This window comes from Marmota marmota, unplaced genomic scaffold, assembly GCF_001458135.2.
Source record: "Marmota marmota marmota unplaced genomic scaffold, marMar, whole genome shotgun sequence".
Classification (NCBI taxonomy): Eukaryota; Metazoa; Chordata; class Mammalia; order Rodentia; family Sciuridae; genus Marmota; species Marmota marmota.
In genome coordinates this window covers 7551036-7572969 of record NW_026000223.1, presented here as the reverse complement: position 1 = coordinate 7572969, position 21934 = coordinate 7551036, and the positions used below count along the sequence as shown (strand labels likewise).

Genomic DNA, 21934 nt, shown 5'->3' with positions numbered 1-21934 from the left:
GGTACTTAACACATCTCTTCAAACTTTAATAATTGGGGCTGGGGGTGTGGCTCAGCGGTAGAGCACTTGCCTAGCATGAGTGAGGCCCTGGGTTCTATCCTCAGCACCACATAAAAATAAATAAACAAAATAAAGGTATTGTGTCCAACTACAACTAAAAAATAAATGTTTTAAAAAAAACTTTAATAATTTTATGTGTTGGGAATTTCGTACTCATCAAATCATTTTGAAATATGTCATAGGTTGTTTTAGCCAATAGTTACTCAAGTGTGCTCCAGAAAACCAGAACTAATTCCTCCTCTTTAACTATTCTGCTGCCTCTTATCTAACTTCTTTCTTTCCCCCTTCCACCTACCCTTCCCATTCTCTAATGACCACTGTTACCCTGTGTTCAATGAAGCCAACTCTTGCATTTCCACAAATGAGTGAGAACATGTGGTATTTGTGTGTCTGGCTTATTTCACTTAATATAATGACCTAGAGTTCCATTCACGTTGCTACAAATGACAGGATTTCATTCTTCTTAATGACTGAATAATAGTGTGTTGTGTATATTATTTATACCATTTTCTTTATCCAATCATCATTGATGGATATCTTGGTTGATGCCACAGCTGTGTTATTGTAAATAGTGCTGCAATAAATGTGGGAGTGCAAGTATGTCTTTGGAATGATGATATCATCTACTTTGGAAATTTTCTCAGTCGTGGAATTGCTGGATCATGTAGTAGTTCCGCCGGGGCCCTGTGCATGTTGGGAAGATGTTCTACCACTAAGCTACATACCCAGCCTCTAATTTTAGTTTTTTAAGGAATCTCCATACTGTTTACTATAATGGCCATACTAATTTACTTTCCCACCAACAATGTATAAGAGTTCCCCTTTCTCTGCATCCTTAACAGACTGTTTAAATTTTTGTCTTTTTAATAGTAGGCATTCTATCAGTGAGGTGATATATCACTGTGGTTTGATATTTTTTTCCCCTGGCTACAAGTTTATTCAACACAGAATAATACCTTACAAGTTCATTGAGGTGGCTGATCATGTCCATTATTTATTGCTTATATATACCTGCCTCTAAACTGGAAATTGATTGCTGACCCAGCCCAGATTCCACTTTCTTCTCAGCATCAGGGGGCACAGCACTTCCGTAGGTGTCTCTGTCAGCTTCCTCTCTTGTGAGTCTTGCAGGCCATATGCTCCCCAGACCTTTGGGCTGAGGCCTGTCAGTCTCTGGTCAGCTACTACATAGAGTGGCAGGTACAATCTCATGTGGCAGGTGGAGGTAATCATGGAGATACTGGATGCCCTCATTGGTAAGGAACCAGTAGAAATATCTCCAGGCAAACTATTCCTTCACATAGATAGCCTCCAGACTTGAGAGACTGATTGTATGGCCTTCATGCCATGAAGGTTGGGCACATTCTTATCTTCCAGCTCCACATGCTTGGTATGTAGACATCCTTCTTGGCCAAGATCAGTCCCTCCTTAAAAAGGAATTCATAAATGGCAATTTGATTCTTTTTAGGCATCAGCATCACAGAGGCTTCAGGGGCCAAGGTGGAGGCTAGAAAGGCCTGGTGGTTTGATTTGCATTTCCCTAATGATTAGTCATTTTGATCATTTTTTTCTTATATGTGTAAGGGTCGGAGGAAGAGACCACCAAGAGACTGACTCATGCAATTGCAGAAGGGGATTTATTGGGGATCCATTCCAGCACGCTGGGGCTCCGTGCTCACTCAAGAAGGGAGAGCAGCCCAGAGCCCCGAGCAGGGGCTGAGCACTGCTTAAGTACACTTTTTGGGGAGGGCGGAGGCTTTGCATACATCAGGACAAATCATCATGAGGCGCAGGAAAATCAAACAACAATTCTTAAACTTGATTAGTACATTCATTGGCGGGAACAGGTTGGGCGGGAGTGATAGGTCAGTTCTAAGAGGGGAGGTACATTCAAACTGATTGGTTTAGGCCCTGCGATGTCTACATGCAAAGTCACACAGGGTCCTAGGTTATCAAACAACCAGTCGGTCAGGGGAAATATTTACTGGGCGGTTCCAAGTGTTGTTTTAACAGCTACAGGAATTTCAGGTTTTACGTGTAGCATAGGAACTTAACAATACCTGGTCCTTTACATTTTAACTCAGGCCTTGCAGCTTAGGAACTTTACAATGCCCGGTCTTTTACACTTTAACTTCAATTTCTTTTACCCTTACATATGTTTTGGTTATTTGTGTGTCTTTTAACCAGTGTCTAACTAGATCTTTATCCCATTTTAAAATTTGATGGTTATTATTATTTTTTTGGTGTTCATTTTTTTTTAATTCCTTATATATTCAGGATATTAATCCCTTGTTAGATGAATAGTTTGAACATATTTTCTCCCGTTCTCTAGGTTGTCTCTTTACTGTTTCACCATCCATGAAATGAGGGTCTTAAAGGGAGAAAGGAAAGAGTGACCTTCCAAGGTTTTAGGACTTGATTTTGGAGGAGAGAAGTTCTAGCTTCTATGACTCATCTTGGGGGAAGAGGAATTCTGGTTTTAATGACTCACTTTGCAAGACAAAGAGTGAGTTAAGAGAAATAGGGTGGGGTAAGTCAGAGAGACACCCACCGTGTTGTAGGGAGCAGTGATACCACCAGTTATAGGTGGTGAGTCCTTCCGGCTTCCCCATGTGTTGAAGTTTGAACATTAGAGAAGCACGTGAGGCAAGCATATAAAGCAGGGTTTATTTAAAAAGGGATAACATAGACTTCTCCCATTAGGGAGAAGGGGGCCATAATTGGTATCCTGGTATCCCAAGAAGCAAGTGTTCTGCCCTTTTTATATGTTCTAGGCTTCTTTTGCTCTCCTGATTCCCGCCCCCCCTTATCTTTCTCCTTCCTGCGTGACTAGGCCCAGAAATGCTCAGTGGGAGGCCAAAAGGTTGGAAACAGGTGGGCTGAAGCGGGAAGGGCAGGATGGAGTAGCCAAGGACATATTAACCTTATAAGCTCCCTATTGGGAGGGGAAATTCCTGGGATAGTTACCTTGGCTACAGGTTGGAGTGGGGGCAGGTTCTTGATAAGATCCCTCAGGGGACAGTCTCTGACTTCCCAAACTTACTCAAAATTGTCCATCTTGACAGGACCTGACTGGATTTGCCTATCTACAATGACTGCCCTTCTAATTCTGGCTGCAGCTGGAGTGCATTCCTGTAATCCTAGTGATTTGCGAGGCTGAAGTGGGAGAATCCCAAGTTCAAAGCCAGTCTCAGCAATTTAGTATGGCCTTAAGCAATTTAGCAGAACCCTGTCTTAGAAACAAAAAGCTGAAAATGTTGCTCAGTGGTTTAGCACCCCTGGTGGAGTGGGGGGGAGGGGAGAGAGAGAGAGAGAGAGTCACTATGTTTCTGAGGCTTGACAGTCTCCTTTAGTTCCTTTAAAGTACTTGGTGTGCCAAAGTGCCATGTTTAAGGTATCATCTTCTGAGCCACAAAAGGGAGAAGAGCTCTTTGAGCTGTCATTGTGACTCTTCTGCAAATCTACATCATCATCATCATCATCATCATTATTGGTAGTGAGGATTGAACCCAAAGGCACTTTAACACTGAACCATATCCCCAATCCTTTTTTTTTTCTTGGGTACTGGGGATTGAACTCAGGGACACTTGACCACTGAGCCACATCCACAGACCTATTCTTTTTTTTTTTTTTATTTTTTTATTTTTTATTGTGGGTTGTTCAAAACGTTACAAATTTCTTGGCATATCATATTTGACACTTTGATTCAAGTGGGTTATGAACTCCCACCTTCACCCCATACACAGATTGCAGAATCACATCAGTTACACATCCATTGATTTACAAATTGCCATCCTAGTGTCTGTTGTGCTCCGATGCCTTTCCCATCCTCCACCCTCCCCCCTCCCCACAGACCTATTCTGTATTTTATTAGAGAAAGGGTCTCACTGAGTTGCTTAGCACCTCTCCATTGCTGAGGCTGGCTTTGAACTCGAGATCCTGATAGACCCAATCTGATCTTTTCTTAAAATTGGGAGCAATCTCGCCACAAAGCCATGAAAAGATAATTTCGGCTTTACTATAAATTACTGCAAATTCTGAATCTGCTTGGAATGCCTTCCCGTGCCTTAAACTCACCCATGCCTGGCTCTCTGACCAGAGAGCAGCCCTCTCTAAAACTTTAGTGACACCTCATAAATATCGGCCTTCCCTGGCCAGACAACGACCCTCTCTGAGGCGCTAATGGTCCTCATAAATTCTGATGTTGGGGNTTGCTGGGATTACAGGCTTATGCAGCCACCAAGCCTGGCTGGCAAAGAACTTTGAAGTTCAAAGAACTGAGTTCCATTGCTCCAGTAAATCCTAGATGAGACTCTCCTTATTTATGTAAATAGAGATTTTTTCTATAAGAATGAAAAATAGGGCTGGGGCTGGGGCTGGGGCTAGGGATATACCTCAGTCAGTAGAATGCTTGCCTTGAATGCACAATGCCCTGGGTTCAATCCCCAGCACCACAAGAAGGGAGGGAGGAAAAAAGGAAGGAAGGAAAAATAGGGCTGACTGGAGGTTGCCTAGATCAGTGTGTCAGGAAAAGCTTAAAATTTAGATTATAAGAAAATAAAATAGAAGTCATGTTTTGAAGACCTGTATTACAGGTACTTCACCAGTTTGTAAGAGCCAAGTCTCAAATAGCCAGCAGTTTGGTTCCTTTTTATTTTTCCCCTTTTTTAAAAAATATTTACTTTTTAGTTGTAAGTGGACATAATATCTTTATTTATTTATTTATTTATTTTTAATGTGGCACTGAGGTCTGAACCCAGTGCTTCATGTGTGGTAGGCAAGCACTCTACAAATGAGCCACAACCCCTATCCAGTAGTTGTCTCTTGAAAGATGTGATATCAGCCAAAAGACAACATGGCACAGAATATCAGAGTTCCAGCCATGCCTTAGAGATACGATATATCAGTAGTAAAAAGGGGGCCTCAAATTTGTGTGAAAGGGACAGTAGACTATGGTATACACACACATATTGTATTTTATAAATACAAGATGAAAAGCAACAACAATCATAGTGATAACATTATATTTTTGAGTGACAAAAGAAAAGGCATAGAATGATTCTCCTTTGTCCATTGTTTGGTACAATCCATTTCTGAATCATTTATATAGTTTCTAAACACAAGAATTATAAAAAAGAATGAAAAATAGGAATAGAATTGATGTTAAACCTGTCTTGGGCTGGGATATAGTTCAGTGGTAGGGTATATGCCTAACATGTGCAAAGCCCTGCACCTCGCCACCAAAATTGTTAAAACCTGTCTCGTTTTAGCAGCAATGATATTCATTCATGGGCATATGAATTAATAGAAAAAAAGATCAGTCTCATTAAGTCATATCGCAATAAAAATTTAGTTTTTATGTTTAATTATCAAAATGTGAAGAATATTTCATCAATTGTATATTTGTAAACATTGATAATGCAATGAAGAAAATTTTAACACTAGTGCCTTCTGGTCACAGGAAGTTATTAAAACTTCAATTTCAATTTATTTTTATTGCAGAGATGTATATAGGTTTTCTAGTATAAAAATATAAATTAAGTTTTATCTTGGGTAGAATGGAATTCTAAGTTTGATCATTTTGCAGTACTGGGGATTGAACACAGCCATTCTTTACCACTGAGATACATCCCCATCCCTTTTTATTTTATTTTGAGACAGGGTCTAAGTTGCTGAGACTAGCCTTGAACTTGTGATCCTCTTGCCTCAGCCTCCTGTGCCACAGCACCCATCTGGAATTCTGAGTTTAAAGGGCAAATGAGATGTTCTTCATCTCATAAAAGTTACAACTATTAAAGAAAACTTGTTCATGTGTCTTTCACATGGATGATGGCAGGTATCTAATCACTACAATGGAAAAACTTTAAGTTTTATTTAATAATGGTAATGTTTATAATTGACTTGAAATCTTTTTTTGCCTAAATTTATGTTTTTTGTTTGTTTGTTTTGTACTAGGAATTAGACGCAGGGACAATTAATCACTCACTGAACCACACCCCCAGTCCTATATATGTGTGTGTGTGTGTGTGTGTATTTTTTTTGGTGGGGGGAGAATACCAGGGATTAAACTCAGGGGTACTCAACCACTGAGCCACATCTCCTACCCTATTTTGTGTTTTCTTTAGAGACAGGGTCTCACTGAATTGCTTAGTGCCTCGCTTTTGCTGAAGCTGGCTTTGAATTTGTGATCTTCCTGCCTCAGCCTCCCAAGCTGCTGCAATTGCAGGTGTGGGCTACTGAGCCCAGCTCCTTTTTATATTTTATTTTGAGGCAAGATCTCGCTAAATTTCTTAGGATCTCGCTAAGATGCAGAGGCTGGCTTTGAACTAGGGATCCTCCTGCCACTGGGATCACAGGTGTTCACCACGGAGTCCGGCTTAACTACAGTGATATATTCATGCAAACAGGATTTTGAAGACTACAGTTATGGTTTAGATATGACTTGTCCCACCAAATCTCCTGTGTGAATGCAGAAATTCATAGGTGAAATGATTACTTTATGAAAGCTATAACCTAATTAGTCCATCCTAGTTTGGGCTAACCGAGTGATAACTGTAAGCAGATGGGCATGGTTGGAGGTGGATCACTGGTCTGCCCTGGAAGGGTTCATGTTCATTGTGCACCCCGCTCCACATTACTCACCCGCTTCCTGCGCACAGTTCTTGCTCTCTTTCTCACTCTTTCTCTTTCCTTCCTGGCTGCCATGAACAGAGCAATGTTCCTTTGCCATGATATTCTGCCTTACCTTGGGCCCCAAACAATGCAGTCAGCCACCATGGACTAACACTTCTAGAAAGATGAGCCCCCCCAAAACTTTTCCTTTTTAAAAAATATATATATATATATTTTTAGTTGTTGATAAACCTTTATTTTATTTATTTACATGCAGTGCTTAGAATCAAACCCAGTGCCTCACTCATACCAGTCAAGTGCGCTACTGCTAAGCCACAGTCTCAGCCCCAACTTTTCTTCCTTTAAGATAGCCTTATGCGCTGGGATTGTGGCTCAGCAGTAGAGCCCTCCCCTAGCACGCGCGAGACTCTGGTTCGATTCTCAGCACCACATAAAAATAAAGACATTGTGTTGTGTCCATCTACAAAAAAGATTCATTCTCATTCTCTGTCTGTCTGTCTCTCTCTCTCCTTTAAAAAGAAAAAAAAAAGATAGCCTTGTCAGGTATTTTGGACACCATAATGAAAAAGTAACACAACTACTAATTTAGAACAGTGTACAGTGTCCTTCACATGTTTGACCACAACTCAGGTAAGAAATAAATTTTATAGGGTGATCCAATACACCTATATTACTTAAAATTGAAATAAAAGATTTATGGAACAATCTACACTTTGTATTTTACCATCTTAAAAAAAAAATTGCCACCCCTCTTTGGCGGATGGAGGAGGTCGAAGCGATGCTGGGCGCTGGGAGCGCTCCCCCTTCTTTCCCTCCATGACTTTCCCCAGGAAGACTGTCCCAGCCCAGATATGGCTCGTGGACAGTAGAAGATTCAGTCTCAGCAAAAAAAATGCCCAAAAGCAGGCTGGACAAAAGAAGAAACAAGGACATAACCAAAAGGCTGCTGCCAAAGCTGCCTTAACGTATACCTGCACTGTCTGTAGGACACAAATGCCAGACCCTAAGACTTTCAAGCAGCACTTTGAGAGCAAGCACCCTAAGACTCCACTTCCTCCAGAATTGGCTGATGTTCAGGCATAAAGTTGTTTATAGGTGAATTCATGACACCTTTGACTCTTCTACTGTCTCAGACCTTATGTAACAAACCTACAGCTGCTTTTCTAACAAACTGTTGATCAGCAAAAATCAATGGGCTACAGAAACACTCATTTTTATGCTGTTCCCTTTTGGGCTTCATGCAAAGACAATTCTGATTGACTCTGATTTGGAAATCTGAAAATCAGTCCGTCCTTGTTATAAAATTTTTTTTTACAATTGCAATTGTTCATATTGTGTAAAATAACTCATTTAATAAAGTAGTACTTTAATTTAAAAAAAATGCCAGTAGTGATACACTAAATTGACTTGCTGTCAGTCTAGTATAATTTTCTGCAGTGGTTAAGTGCTCCTGGGTCAATCTCTAGTACAAAAAAAAAAAAAAGATTTAAAATAGAGAAGTGATTTTGTCTCTTTCATGACTCAGATTCACCCCTTCTTGTTCTTTTGACTTCCACCAACAATTTGTAGTCTTGTATCCTTCCCCTAGATTATTACCATTGAGTTATCCTAATTCAGGCATTCTTATTCCAGTTTATCCTGATTAATCCTTCCACACCTCTGCATCACTTCCTCTTAGCTTGCTAAACACCTTTTAGATGAATCTCAGACTCCTTCTCAGCTGGATATGAAAATTTGGGGGGCAGGGGTCATGGATTTGGACTGGGCAACCACACTGAGACTAACAGAGCAAACCAATGTAGAGTTTAATCATAATAATAGATGGTTGAAGCAACTTTTAGTTGGAGGCCTGATACCCAATTAACAAAGCTGAGTAACTAGTTTAGTGTAACCAGTTGAATGGTTGAGTGACCATCCTGTAGTTAATTTATTTTCTATGCCTCACATCTGTTATTTCTATAAATACTGTCAGATTATCTTCTTGTTTGGCATTCTCAGAATCTGTTCCAGTTTCTGGAAGCTGTCCCATCTATGACTCATTTTTTATTTTGACCTAATTGGCCTAAGTAATTTTCCCTATCAATATCAGTGTTCAAAAGTGTCTAGCAGCCAGCCGGGTGCTGTGGCGCACACGTGTAATCCCAGCAGCAAAGGAAGCTGAGGCAGAAGGATCTCAAATTCAAAGCCAGCATTCAAAGCCACAATATGAATAGTTTAATGAGGTCGTAAGCAATTTAGCAAGACCCTGGTTCCGAAAACAAAAAAGGGCAAGGGATGTGGCTCAGGGGTTAAGCACCTCCGGGTTCAATCCCTGGTACCAAAAAAAAAAAAAAAAAGTGTCCAGTAAAGAATCTTCTTCAGTTTGGTTGGCATCCACCATGTCCAGCTAAAACCCAGCCAGTAGTTCTTTTGGTTTGGTCCAGCTTTGCCTCTATTTCCGGCCCCCCTCTGCATCCCCCACCTCTGCCTCTTATGTCCATCGATACCCATGTCAAAGTTATCTCCACCAGAAACCTTGTTTCATGCCATTTTTGTGTGGCTGTATATAATCAAATAGTCCTCAGTTAAGTCAGATCCTTTTCTTGTGGATCCACAGTTCATAGTCCCATTTGGCTCATTGGTATGAAGTCCAACTCAAGAAATCATTTAATATAAGTGATGTTTTCATTCATACTGAACTATATCTTACTCATGATAAACTTCTCTAAATATCCTAAAGCAAGCACTTCCTACTCCATAATTGGCTTATTTTGCTTCCATTTCTTTGCTTGGGGTTATCCTCTTGGCCATGAATGGCAACTGTGAAAAAGCAAATTACAAAGCAATATCATGGTTATGGTCTCACCCAAAGGATTTAATTATTTTGGATGAAATAGGTAAATTTTATAATTTTTTTTTTCAGTATTAGAGATTGAACCCAGGAGCACTCTACCACTGAACAGCAGCCTTTTCTAATTTTGATTACTAATAATTAATTTAGGTACCTCGGAATGAACCTAGGGGCTTTTACCCACCGAGCCACATCCCTAGCCCTTTTTATTTTATATTTGAGACAGGGTCTTGCTGAGTTGCTTAGAGCCTTAGTAAATTGCGGAGGCTAGCTTTGAACTTGTGATCCTTCTGTCTCAGCCTCCTGAGCCACTGGGAAAACAGGCATGCACCAATGCGCCCGGCTCTATTTTTTATTTTGAGGCAAGTTCTCACTAAGTTGCTTAGGCTGGCCTTAAACTTATGATTCTCCTGCCTTGGCCTCCAAAGTAGCTAGGATTATAAATACCCTCCACGTTTTAGAAGTAATTATTTTCTTTTAATATTTCTTTTAGTTGTAGTTGGACACAATACCTTTATTTTATTTATTTATTTTTAAGTGGTGATGATGATCAAACCCAGCAACTCGTATGTGCTAGGCGAGCGCTCTACCGATGAACCACAACTCCAGCCCCAGAAATAATTATTTTGACTGATGGGTGTTCTGGACTGAAGAAAGAAAAAGGATCATACTGTTGTATATTAGTACAGTTGGCCCACTGTATCTGAGGGTTCCACATTCAACCAACTATCAAAATATTTGAAAAAAGTTACATCTGTACTAAACATGTGCAGACTTTTTTCTCATGATTATTCTATAAACAATATAGTATAGCAGCAACTTTTTATAGTATTTACATTGTGTTAGGTATTACAAGTAATCTAGAGATGATATATAGTATATGCATAGGTTATATCCAAATGTGGTGCAATTTTATATAAGGGACTTGTGTATTCTCAGATTCTGGTATCCTGGGACCATGGTCCTGGAATTAGTCCCTTGCCTATACCAAAAAAAAAAAAAAAAAAAAGTCTGGAGGAACACTCGCTAGACTTTTACCAGAGGTTATCACCAAAATTGAGATGATTACAAGGACTTTCTAGTCTCTTTCTTTTTGCAGTACTGGGGATTAAACCCAAGGGTGTTTGTTCTACAACTGAGGTACATCCCCAGCCTTTTAAAATATTTTTATTTTGAGATGGTCTCACTAAGTTACCCAGGCTGGCCTTGAATATGAGATCTTCCTGCCTCCGTCTTCCAGTCCCTAAGATTAAGGCATGTGCCACAGTGCCCAGCTTCACTTTTTACATTATATAATTTTGCAGTAGTTTATATTTTTCTGTGAATTAGGTTTATAATAAAAAAAAAGAGTAAACACATTTTGCAAAAACTTTACACATAAATGTATTAAACCAGAATAATTTCCCTAGGAGAATTGTTAAGTAAACTAACCTACTTTTATCATCTTTTGAGCAAGGAAAAAAATGTTCTAGACCCTTAAGAATTGAGGGTTTTTTTTTTTCTTCATTTACAAAGAAAATAGAGACCATTCAAGCTGGGTTCTAATTACTGCTTCACTCCTTCTTAGTCTGGAAACACCCAAAACTGTCATTTTTTTTTCTCCTCCACTGGCAGGAGCCACTTACAGTGGCTTGGGAGGCTGAGACAGGAGAATCCTGGGTTCAAAGTCAGCCTCAGCAACAGCAAGGTGCTAAGCAACTCAGTGAGACCCTGTCTCTAATAAAATACAGAATAGGACTGGGGATGTGGCTCAGTGGTCAAGTGCCCCTGAGTTCAATCCCGGTATCAAAAACAAAAAACAAAAACTGGTTTCTGACTGTCTTCCTCCTCCTAGGAGCCCGCTTTTAGCAAAATGGCAGAGTAGGGCAGTACTTAGCAGATTAATGCTATATGTTTGGGGTAGAGTCTGAGATTTTTGCATTTCTAACAATTCCAAGGTGATGCCTGGGATGCTAGTCTGAGAATTATGCTTTGAGTAGCTGGGAGTAGAGTATTTCTAACTCTAATTCACCTCCCCACTAGTTGTTCCAATGCCATTCCTTTCAGTGGGTTTTGTGTACAGCTAGCTATTAGCTAATGTAATAGAATAATTCTGAAATAGTAATGGATTTCCATTCTTTCCTTAGCCTTCTTGCCACACCCAGCTCTCCTATCTCCCACACGTCTTCAATACCGGCTATACGTTAGAATCATCTGTGAAGCTTTTCACATCCACAACCCAATTGTGCCAGGGCAGTGAGGAAGGTTGCTGAAAGACCAGAGAAAGTGCCCAGAGACAGCATGCAAGACATATGACTTATGGGGCAAAGCTTACAAGAGATCAGCAACTGCTCCAAGAAGAGTCCAGTGGCCATAGGCTAAACAGATAGCAAGCACATCTGTCCTCTCTGCTTTGCCAAACAGTACCTCCTCTCCTTCACAGCTTTTTGTCCAGTGGCAGCCAACTAGATGAATGACACAAATTCTTTCCATAGTGCTCTCAGTTCTGTGCCAGTCACTACTGAGAGAGGGGGTTTTATAAGTTAGGCTACAGAAGCAAGACATCTCATAAGCTTGCTTAGTTTGCTTGTATGACCAGCATCCTAAGGAGCAAACTGTTCTGGTGTATATGCAAGAAAGTAGCTTTCTAAACCAGGCATGGTGGTGCACTCCTATAATCCCAGTGACTCGGAAGACAGAGGCAGGATCACAAGTTGGAGGCAAGCCTCTGCAACTTAGTAAGACCCTGTCTCAAAATAAAATAGTAAATAAAAAAGGGTAGGAATGTAGCTCAGTAGTAAAGCTCCCTGGGTTCAATCCCCAGTACCAATCCTACTTCCTGAAAAAAAAGAAAGTAGCTTTCTAGAGATAACACTAATATGCCCTATTCCCAGAGTGCATAAGAGGAAGTGGTGTCCTTCAAGATAATACATGTCTGCACTTTATGGCTTAGGTTGCTCTCATTATTCTCAACTTGCCTAAGTTTTTGTGTTTTACTGCCTCCCTTTTCTTAAAAATGATACATAGCTGAATCTCTGCCTATAAATTATTAAACAAAAATACATAGGAAGAGAGAAACCTCAAATGGAGACCAGATACATCAAACAACAAAGTTTCAAGAGAACTTATGATGGATTATAAAAAAATAGGTATATTCCTTGTCCACTTGAATTGTGGATCAAGATTCACATGTTATACTGGCAAAGTGTTAGTCCTTCAGAAATATTGTAGTTGTATTTTAAATGCAGGGTTGTTTTGTTTTTTTTTTTTTGTGGGGGGAAGGTACTGGGGATTGAACCCAGGAGCACTTTTCCCAGCCTTTTTAATTTTTTACTTTGAGGCAGAGTCTCATTTGCCTTAGCTTTCCAAGTCACTGGGATTACAAGTGTGCAACCTGTGCTTGCCTCTAAATTCAGGATATACATTAAGACCAGTGGGTCCTCACTATCCAAGGCAGAGAACTTGTATGGAATCAAGTATATCCCATCCTTGTACCAGCCTTTGTTAAATACTTGAACAGTGGAGCAGGTGCAGTGCAAGATACTGTAATGCCAGCATCTTGGAGGCTAAGGCAGGAAGATCACAAATTCGAGGCCAGCCTCAGCAATTTAGTGAGGCCTTCAGCAACTTAGCAAGACTCAAAAATAAAAAGTAAAAAAGGCTAAGCATGTATCTCAGTGGCTGAGCAGCCCTGGGTTCAATCTCAATAATAAACAAATAAAACAGTGGGGCAGAGCTTGCCTAGACTGCACAAAGCCCTGGGTTTCCAGCACTGGGCTGTGGGGTGGGTGGTGGTGGTAACTGTGTCAGATGCCCTGGACTCAAGATTCCTGCATTCCCCTATCCCCCGCTCTGTCCCCATATCCCCATGTTTTTATCATCTTCAAGCAAAGCAAAGCACTCTGTTCATTATAATTGTGAAATACAAAGGTATTAGGTAGTAGTTCATCTCAATGGAGCATTCATTCAGTCTCTGACTGAGCTCTTGGTCCTTGTATCTAGCAAGTATAAACTGAGTCAATTAAATACTTCTGAGAACTTCTAGTAATCAATTATCTGAGTCCTACTAAAGCACAATAGCCTTGTTTTTACTTTATTAGAAAAAGGTAAGTTCCATGTGTGATTTTTGTCTGTTTTATTAAAAGGATGCATAAATCCCAGAGCAGAGAGGGCACTCAATATTTGTTGAATTAATGAGATTGCTTTTCTCCACTACTAATTAGCCTCGTTCAAGGTCAAAGATGCTACCAACTCTACTGGGGAAAGCAACCCAGAAGGGTTCATTGAGCAATGGGCTCCTCTGGAGTGGAGGGTTTGAAACAATTTACCTTTGCCTATCCAAGATCATAGGGTCACTGAATGGCTTGTTCTACACTCTGGTCCTTGGAGTGGAGACAGACTGGGTGTGATCTCTGGTGTAGCAGAGCTGACATCCTGAAATTGTGCAGCTTATCAGTTCTCAACATGGGGTTCCTGATCTAGCAACATCAGTGTCACCTGGGAAAATTTATTAGAAATGCAAATTCTCAGGGCGCCCACCCAGACCTATGAACCTCTGGGGGTGTGGCAGCAATGTTTTAATAAATACTCCAGGTCATTCTTATGTATTCTAAGGCCTGAGAACCACTGATGTAGTGGTATGGTGGGCAGAAGGATGAGTCAGATATCTAGGGGACAAGTGTTAGAAGGGGGCATGCAGCTAAGCAAGGAGATGAATGCTCTCTTCTACCAATTCTTTAGGGAGCTAGTGTTTAGAATGCACAGACTTGGCTATGAAAGCTTCCTTAGAACCCCTACAGTGTTGGAGAAAGGGGAGCAGGGAAAAAGATTGAGTTTTCCCCTTGTTCTAATCATATCAAGTTCTGACCTGATGTGGCAGATAGTGGTCTTGTTGAATTAGAGGATGAGGCATATTGATTGCCATAGTATGGACCTGGAAGGCCCATGTGTTAAAGGTGTGGTCCCAGCCCAGGGCACTGTTGGGAGATGGGGGGACCTTTAAGAGGTGGGGCCTAATGAGAGCTCTTCATGGGACATGACTTTGACCCAATTCACTGGCACAAGGTGAATTTTGTTGTTGTTTTCAATATTTTTTAGTTGTACTTTGAACACAATACCTTTGTTTTATATGTGGTGCTGAGGATCAAACCCAGGGCCTCACACATGTTAGGTGGGCACTCTACTGCTGAGCCACAACCCCAACCCCTGGGGTGAATGGTTTTGCTCTGCTGTGTGTTCTTGCCATGATGTGCTGTTACAGGTCCTAAGCAATATGGCCCAAAAATCAAGGACAGAAGCCTCTCCACCAGTGAGCCGAATAAATCTTTTCTTTCTTTTTTTTTTTTTTGGTACCAGGGATTGAACCCAGGGGTGCTTAAACACCAAGCCATATCCCTAGTCCTTTTTTATATTTTATTAGAGACAGAATCTCGCTGAATTGTTTAGGGCCTCGACAAATTGGTGAGGCTGGCTTTGAACTTAGGATCCTCCTGATTCAGCCTCCCAAATACCTGAGAATACAGGCATGTGACACCACATTCAGCTTGGCAGTGCCATCTTATTTCTCTGAGGTTTGAGATTTCTCAAACCTACCTAGGGGTGAAGAGGTGGAAGTGGGGGAACCACATAATATATACCCTATAAGGTGCCTCCACAAAAGTCCCTTTTGCTTCTCAAAGGTTTGGCTTATTGTAGGATGGCTCTGGACACTGCAAAAGGATGATTTAGTATAGATGCCATTTATGGAGGACAAAGTCACACTTACCTTTTCCTTATATTAAATGAGCACCACCAGGCACTTGTAATCCCAGTGGTTCAGGAGGCTGAGACAGGAGCATTGCAAGTTCAAAGCCAGCCTCAGCCAAAACAAGGTGCTAATCAACGCAGTGAGACCCTGTCCCTAAATAAAATACAAAACAGGGCTGGGGATATGGCTAGGTGGTCAAGTGACCCTGAGTTCAATCCCTGAACCCCCCCCCACCCCAACACACAAAGAGAACTGCTATTTTTTTGTTTGTGTATGTGTGGTGCTGGGGATTGAACCCAGGACCTTGTGCATGCAAGCACACTACTAACTGAGCTATATACCCAGCCCCACTAACATATTTTTGGTTCTGGGGAATGAACCCAGGTGCACTTTGCCACTGAGTTACATTCCCAGCATTTTTTTTTCTTTTGATCTGGGGGCACAGAACACAGAAGTGTGTCACTAATTTGCTAAGGGCCTCACTAAGTTGCTGAGACTAGCTTTTAACTTATGATCTTCCTGCTTCGGCCTCCTGAGTTGCTGATATAATAGGAGTGTGCCACTTTGCCTGGCTGCTAATATAATTTGTTAATAAACTGAGTGAGTGTAGCAAAGTTCATCAGGCTTAAAGAATATTTGTCCTTTAGCTAGTAATAGTATACTAGGAACTGGGAGGTAGTTCAGTGGTAGTGCTCACCTAGCATGTATGAGATTAGGGCCCCAGTACCAAAAAAAGGAAAACAAAATCTAAATAGTGCCTTGTATATTTCAAAATTGCTGAGATCACCACACACAAAATGAGGTGATGGGTATGCCAATTAGTTTGAGTTAATTGTTTTAATCTGTATACATAGATCACAACATCACTTCATACTGCTGTGCTGTGCAGGACCTCAGCTTTGTAGAATACATACTGTAGATGTTTATACATTGGAGGTGAGAGGCTCCGCTCAGGAGCTAGTAAACAGCTCTCAGACTTCCTAGCTGATTCTTAAAGGGCTCAGAACATGAAACTGTCTTAAGAGTTGGGGAGTTACTGGCTACATCTATGTTCATAATCCCAAAACAAATCTGGACCTATCCTAGAGAGGCTAAAGAACAAATTTCAAACAGCCCAGGTATTCCTTTTAGAAGGCAATCTTTCTTCTCTCACATTTAGAATGGAGTGACAAGGACAAGGTTTCCATGCCAGGACAAAGAGCCATGGCAGAGGTAAACTTTCTTCTTAGCAGAGTTCCTTAGAGGAAGGAACCAGCTGCCTACTACTGGCCTAAAAGGTGAGCCGAGGATCAGAGGGCAGTATGGCCTCACACCTGGCTAAGCCTTGATGAGGGAGGAGGCAGGGCCATCATTTAATTTGTCCCCAATTTAGGTCTGGGCAGCACCAGAACATTCTATCCTTGGTTCTGCTAATGATTCTGGCCACTCTTGTCTGCAAAACTTGTCCCATAGTACTCCTTTCAAGAGTTGAGGGACCAGTTCCCCTACCACAAGAGAGAGAATGTGAAGCGTAGTTAGGTCTTGAATATACTTGGCATCTTTCACTTCACCTAACACAATCTGAAATCATTTCTGAGTTACGGCGCCTTCCTTGCTTTAATGAACTCTTCCAGCAGGGGGCAGTAACAGATTACTACCAGATTCTGAAAACCTCTCTTCTGAACCTAAGGAACAAGTAAGAACTCAATAGGTTCCTCCCCTAAAAACTGCTTCCTATGCTGTGGACCCTGAACCCAGATGAGGGAAGGAGGATTTGCCTCTACTTTGCTCTAGTGCAAGAGTCCTCGTTGTACCCCAACTCTTTCTGCAGGGCACATTGAAATCATACTCCTTGGTGGCAGATTGCTTACATGAGGCACTGGGTTTGACCCTCAGCACCACATAAAAATAAACAATAAAGGCATTCTGCTTACAATTAGAAAATAATAATAATAAAAGAAACCATACCCCTGTGAAAAAACAGAAAAAAACCTCATTTTTAGGGGTAGAACTTTTCCAGTTAATCTGTAGGAAAAGGTTCCTTACCTTATTTATATTCATTCAGCCTCTTGCAGATGATAAAAGGCTGTGTTAGTTATTTCCAGAATCTGAAGTATCTAATGCCTTCACTGGGGTGGGTGCTGGCTGTTCCATGAACTGTCCCACAGAAAAGAAGGTGGGTATTTTGCTTGAGGAAGGGGTTGGTCTGTCTCAGAGGCAAAATTCACCCAAAACTGCTGCATTTCCAGGCCAGGTCTGACACTTCAGGAACGAAAACCGAATACACAAAACAGGACCTGGCACCAATCCTTAAGGATATGTTCCATTCCAAGGAAGCTAGGCTCCTTCAAGTCTGGGCTTGTTTAGTGCTCTATCCCTGATGCTTAGATCAGCGCCTCACACACAGTAGGCACTATTTTCAACCCATATCCATGTTCCACCTCCAACCCCCACACACACCCCAAATATCTTAATGAGTCTCAATCTCTCCTTCACCTTGTCTACCTTAACACCATTCAGTCACTGATTTGTTCTAACATCTCCAACCAACATTCTGGTCTGAATTAGCACAGACACAGCATGGCATAAAGAGCACAGGATTTGGAGCTGGACAAACAGGAGTTGGAATCCCAGTTCTGACTTTCACTAGGCATGGGGATGTTTAACACAGGACTAAAAATTCCTACCTCCTAAATTCTGGGGATCATAGATGAGATTGTAGTTAAGATCCAGATATACATGATATTCCATTTTTTTTTTTTGTTCCAACAGTTGAATCCCATGCTATCTACAAACTTACCACGTGCTATGCAACTCACCATAGCCTAACATATCCAAATATTCTTAGTGCTCTATCCCTGGTGCTTAGATCAGTGCCTCTCCATTTTGCTTATACAGTTTCCTCTCCAGCCTGTCCTTCCCATCGACTGTCCCTGCTCCAATATTTATCAGTTTATCTTCACCCAATCATGATTCCTTGATTATTCTTCTCAGACATTGTATAAAAATTCTCCTGTAGTACCTTGAAGTCTAGCATCATGCTATTGATGCTTAGTAAATGCTTATGAAAGTGAGGATGGATTTAGCTGCAAAGACCACTTGCCAAGTCTATTGATGAAGACCACCCTTCCTTAAGTACTACTAGTTTTCAGGCAGCACCATGAGGGACTTTTTTGTTGGCCATGTGGACTTGGGCCTTTCCTTGAGTCATCTTGATCAATGTCATACTGGAGAGTGCCAGAAGATGGCTCCAGTTAGAAACAGTCTGGCTACTTGAGCATTCCCACAGCTGTGAAAACAGCGCGGAAGTTGGACATCTTTGGCATTCATTCTGTATAATTCTTTTTTTGGTACTGGGGATCAAACTCAGGGCCTCATGCATGCTAAGGCAAGCACTCTACCATGGAGCCATTATCCATAACTCCTCCATTCTACATAATTCCTAAACCAGCACTCTCTGATCTCTCCTCTGGGTCACACAGACCAGAAACCTCCAAGACATTTCTCTCTTCCGTCTAGCTCAAGTGCTCTCAAGCCTCCTTTTCTAATACAGCCCATTCCCATCTCCACTGACTGGTTGAGCCTCTTCATTTGTGTATGGGAAATCTAATGCTTCCAACATTCCTCCTGCTAAAATGTTTTCAGAGCCTAATACCATAGACCGTTCATAATCCTACCCTTCCTAAATGAAAATCTACCAGTCCTCCATGAAGGCTTCTCAAACCCGATTCCTAGACTTATGACATTGACACTACCTTTGTTCATTGGTAATCACGACATTTCTGAGTGATCCTTAACAACTCCCAGTACCTTTCATCTCCCAATCAGGATGTAAACTCAACAGGAACACACAACATAACTTAAAAACACTTCCTTGTATTTCCTCAATCATGGGGCATGGTATCTACCAACAGTTGTCACTGTGTTCTTCAAAAGGAAAAACAGGTTTTGATGATGCCAGAGGCAATGAGAAAGCCAAGCTATGATGATCTCCTGGAGTAACCATCTCTGCAAAACTTTTAGGCTTGGTACATAGGAATGTCAATTTGGACCACAGCAGTATCAAACACTCTCCCCCAAGATTTCACTTCTTTGGGCACAAGAACTGGGCTGCAGATGGTTGGCACTCCACATCACCTAGCCAGCATTGATGCTCAAGAAATATTAGGTCTTAGCTGGACACGGTGGTGCATGCCTGTAATCTCAGTGGCTCCAGAGGCTGAGGCAGGAGGATCGTGAGTTGCTTAGCACCTCACTTTTTGCCAGCCCCAGCAAAAAGTGAGGTGCTAAGCAACTCAGTAAGACCCTGTCTCCACATAAAATACAAAACAGGGCTGGGGATGTGGCTCAGTGGTTGTGCCTCTGCATTCAATCCCTGGTACCAAAAAAGAAAAAAAAAAAAAAAAGAAATATCTAGGTCTTTCAGTGGATACTTTTTGTTCAGGTGGAAAGTTCATATTAGTCCTGGGAATTAAACCAAGGGCATGTTACCACTGAGCTTTACCCCAACACACCCCTCTCCACCCAACACGCACAGTTTTTGAAACAGTGTCTTGCTGACTTGCCCAGGTTGGCCTCAAACTTGCAATCCTCCTCCCCCAGCATCCCAAGTCGCTGGTATTAGAGGTATTCACCCCTGTACCTGATATTCTGAATATTTTATCATTGTGGCCCCTCAAATACCAGAAAAGCCAAAATTAAAAAATATATATATTTGTTTTAATTATAAGTGGACACAATAATTTTTATTTTTATGTGGTGCTGAGAATAGAACCCAGTGCCTCACATGTGCTAGGCAAGCTCTCTACCGCTGAGTCACAACCCCAGCCCCAAGAAAAGTCAAATTCTCGATCCTGTAAATAAGGTAATTGACCCTGAGAGATAGAACCAAGGAGGGGACTAGATCTGATAATAAGTATAGAATGGTGAGCGAGACCACCAATAGGATGCCAGGGGTGAGATGATTATTTAATCGGAAAGCTAAGGGATCGAGGGCTGACCCAGTCTCTCACTTGTCCTAGCTAAAATCCACTGTTGCCTTTGCTCTTGTGGCAGTGCCTCCCTAGCCTCACTTTTCCATCCTGAAGAAAAGGCTATGCTCCGTGCTTGCATTCTACATACCAAAGGCTGGGTCCTTCCATGTGCCACCAACAGACATGTAGATTCCAGCTGCAATTAGTCCTTGGGTGGGGTCAGAAAAAAATCTGACAAAAGCCCTTGGCCACTGAAGGCCTGCTGCCCCAAAAGGGGCTGGCTGACAAACGCTTTGAACCCACAGCTTATCCAGCCCACATTAGCCACTGCCTCTTGGTCAAAGGCCGTCCATCTCCAGCACATCCTACAAACATGGCCTTTCTTAGGCTATTTGTAAAAGCCACCCCTGCCCACAAAAGTTGCCTGCTGTGTCCAAAGAAAGCAGCTTCCTTGATGTTCCATCCTTGTACATCTTGGTTTCCCAAGACCACCTGACCTCCATAACACTGGATACCTACCTCCTTCCAAACTCCTGGGGGTGGGGGGCAACTGCACATCACCTCCATTCTTCCCCCTGCGTGATTTACATTTTTTTGGGGGGGATTGAACTCAGGGGCACTCGACCACTGAGTCACATCCCCAGCCCTATTTTGTATTTTATTTAGAGACAGGGTCTCACTGAGTTACTTAGAGCCTTGTTTTTGCTAAGGCTGGCTTTAAATTTGCAATCCTCCTGTCTCAGCCTCCCAAACTGCTGGGATTACAAGTGTGGCGCACCCAGCTCCCCTGTATGATTTAACACTTGCATAGACCATTCACTGGTAGCCAATCCTATATAATCCCATTTATGCCTCCTTATCAGTAAATCTTACATTTCAATGAAATCCTCAAGGCAGAGAGCCTATCTTATTTGTCTCCAAAGATGACTCACACAAAGGAATCACTCTACAAAGATCAAGTACAGGGGCTGGGGATGTGGCTCAAACGGTAGCGCGCTCGCCTGGCATGCGTGCGGCCCGGGTTCAATCCTCAGCACCACATACAAACAAAGATGTTGTGTCCGCCGATAACTAAAAAATAAATATTAAAAAAAAAATTCTCTCTCTCTCTTTAAAAAAAAAAAAAAAAGATCAAGTACATGTGGATCGCAGAGTACACTGGCCAAGGCTCAGGCTCTTCCCTCTCACTCTTACATGGAATGGGCCCAAAGGGGGAAGGTGACTGGGTCACTTGACAGGCTTGGTGGGTGAAGAGCAGGGAGCCCAGAAAATAGGTAGCACCTGCCACTGCAAACAAAAGATCAAGCACAGCGGAACAGCAGCAGGGAGCGGTGGCCCATGCCTGAAATCCCAGTGGCTCGGGCGGCTGAGGGAGGAGGATCACAAGTTCGGACCCAGCCTCTGCAAAAGTGAGGTGCTAAGCAATTCTGTGAGACCCTACAAAATAGGGCTGGGGATGTGGCTCAGTGATCAAGTGTTCCTGGGTTCAATCCCTGGTACAGGAAAAAAAAAAAAAAGAGTAGAGGTGCTCAGCCAGGCACAGTGGCTCATGCCTATAATCCCGGCAACTCAGGAGGCTGAGCAGGAGTATCTCAAGTTCAAAGCCAGCCTCAGTAATTCAGTAAGGTCATGTCTCAAAATAAAAAATTAAAAGTTCTGGGAGTATAGTTCAGTGGTAGAGCATCCCTGGGTTCAACCCTCCATTACCACTAAAAAAAAAAAAAAAAAAAAAAC

The 21934-nt window shown here is 41.9% G+C and overlaps 2 pseudogenes; one reads left to right on the top strand and one right to left on the bottom strand.

The window, feature by feature from the left end:
- Positions 1–128: 128 nt before the first annotated feature.
- Positions 129–1538, bottom strand: LOC125613214 (annotated as a pseudogene).
- Positions 1539–7544: 6006 nt separating this feature from the next.
- Positions 7545–7943, top strand: LOC107155353 (annotated as a pseudogene).
- The last annotated feature ends 13991 nt before the right edge of the window (positions 7944–21934 follow it).